Genomic DNA, 2,500 nt, shown 5'->3' on the forward strand with positions numbered 1-2,500 from the left:
AATCAAAAATCAAGATCAGAATCATTTAAGTAATATACTATTCTTAAAGTCTGGTCTTATTCTTCAGTTCAATAAGCCTGTGATGAATTATGGCATACAGAATCAGCTTTATTGGCCAGGTTTGCGTAAACAAACAAGGAATTTGACTCCGGTTAATATTTGCTCTCAAAGTACAACACTCACTTAACATATAAGAATAAATAAAAAAAAATACAAACAAAAAAAGAATAAAAACAGAACAGTAAGAATACAATGAAGAGTGGTAGAATATATACAGATGTTGTAGGCACTGTTGTAGTGAACAATGTTTGTAGATGTACGTACGTACATTTTGGGATGCCCGGCTACCTGGAGTAATTACTGTAGTGGTGAGTCGGACTGTTGTTGGACCAGGATATCCCCACGCAGGGAGTGCCTGTTGTCCAATTTATATATGAATACAATGTTTTAAACGGACCTTACTGTTGTATAGAGTACCATGCAGGGGTTGGTTTTGGGACACATTTGCACCAAACTGGAGGGCAGGTCCACAGTCCAGTGATAGCCTATGTAACGGAGGCGAACTGAGCTAGCGTGCTAGTTGCGTGTACTGTAAATCCTCACAGCCCTAACCTTAAGAACGCTCTCTAACCGCTGAGTTGGAACTCTAACCGCTGAGTTGGAAGCCTGGGCTTTTAGCTCAGTGGTTAGAGCGTTCAACTCCCATTCCGGTGTGTGTGGAGGTGTGCGGGTTCAAAAGGGCCCGTGAGTGGTGGGGCCAGATGCGACCTCTGTTACACCTACACATTAAAGGAGAAGAGAAGTGGAAGAGATGGTCCAGTTGTAAATGGCACTTGATTTGTGTCACACCAAGGAAATAAGGGAAGCAATGGAAGCATCCATTATGTGTTATGTGCTATATTGATTGCCATAATAATTATCTCAATTATAACTTGTGCATGCTTGTGGATTTATTCGTAGGCCTATTCATAATTGTCAGCTTCATTGGGGTCCTAAAGCAAAATAAGAAGTTTTCCACACAGGAGAGCATTGCTGATATTTCATTTCAGACAGGCTCTTCTACTCTTCAGACAGACTCTTCTACTCTTCAGACAGACTCTTCTACTCTTCTACTCTACAGACTCTTCTACTCTTCTACTCTTCAGACAGGCTCTTCTACTCTTCTACTCTTCAGACAGACTCTTCTACTCTTCAGACAGACTCGTCTACTCTTCAGACAGGCTCTTCTACTCTTCTACTCTACAGACAGATTCTTCTACTCTTCTACTCTACAGACTCTTCTACTCTTCTACTCTCTTTCAGACAGGCTCTTCTGCTCTTCTCTCTTCAAGACAGACTCTTCTACTCTTCAGACAGACTTCGTCTGCTCACTTCAGACAGGCTCTCTTCTACTCTTCTACTCTTCAGACAGACTCTTCTACTCTTCAGACAGACTCTTCTGCTCTTCTACTCTTCAGACAGGCTCTTCTACTCTTCTGCTCTTCTACTCTTCAGACAGACTCTTCTACTCTTCAGACAGACTCTTCTACTCTTCTACTCTTCAGACAGGCTCTTCTACTCTTCTACTCTTCAGACAGACTCTTCTACTCTTCTACTCTACAGACTCTTCTACTCTTCTACTCTTCAGACAGGCTCTTCTACTCTTCTACTCTTCAGACAGACTCTTCTACTCTTCAGACAGACTCTTCTACTCTTCAGACAGGCTCTTCTACTCTTCTACTCTTCAGACAGACTCTTCTACTCTTCAGACAGACTCTTCTACTCTTCTACTCTTCAGACAGGCTCTTCTACTCTTCAGACAGACTCTTCTACTCTTCAGACAGACTCTTCTACTCTTCTACTCTTCAGACAGGCTCTTCTACTCTTCTGCTCTTCTACTCTTCAGACAGACTCTTCTACTCTTCAGACAGGCTCTTCTACTCTACAGCTGATGCAGTTGATTATAGGACCATTGGATGCTGAAATGACTTCTGACACACACAGTCGGTCATTTTCATGGTTGCTTGGTAACACTGTGACACCATGAGGAAGACGGCCGTTTGGTCGTTGCTAAGTGACCAAAAGTATTAATTACAGATGACCATATTTCTATGTTCAGGACTTAATTGGGGTGCAGTGTAACGGAGCCGTTCAATGTGATCTGTGTGTGTGTGTGATCTGTGTGTGTGTGTGTGTGTGTGTGTACGTCATAGGGGACATGGGCCTGAAGGCTGGAGTAGCCAGGGTCGCGATAATCATCAGTGTTTACATGCACACACACACACACACACACACACACACACACACAAATTGTGTGTTGTGGTGATCTGTGTGTGTGTGTGTGTGTGTGTGTACGTCATAGGGGGACATGGAGCCTGAGAGGCTGGTGTAGGTGTGCGATGTCATCAGTGTTTACATGCACACACACACACACACACACACACACAAATGCACGTACACTCACACAAATGCACGTACTGTACACACACACACATCTGCGCGTGTTTTTGTGTGTGTATGT

The sequence above is a fragment of the Alosa alosa genome, chromosome 17, assembly GCF_017589495.1.
Source record: "Alosa alosa isolate M-15738 ecotype Scorff River chromosome 17, AALO_Geno_1.1, whole genome shotgun sequence".
In the NCBI taxonomy this organism is placed as follows: Eukaryota; Metazoa; Chordata; class Actinopteri; order Clupeiformes; family Clupeidae; genus Alosa; species Alosa alosa.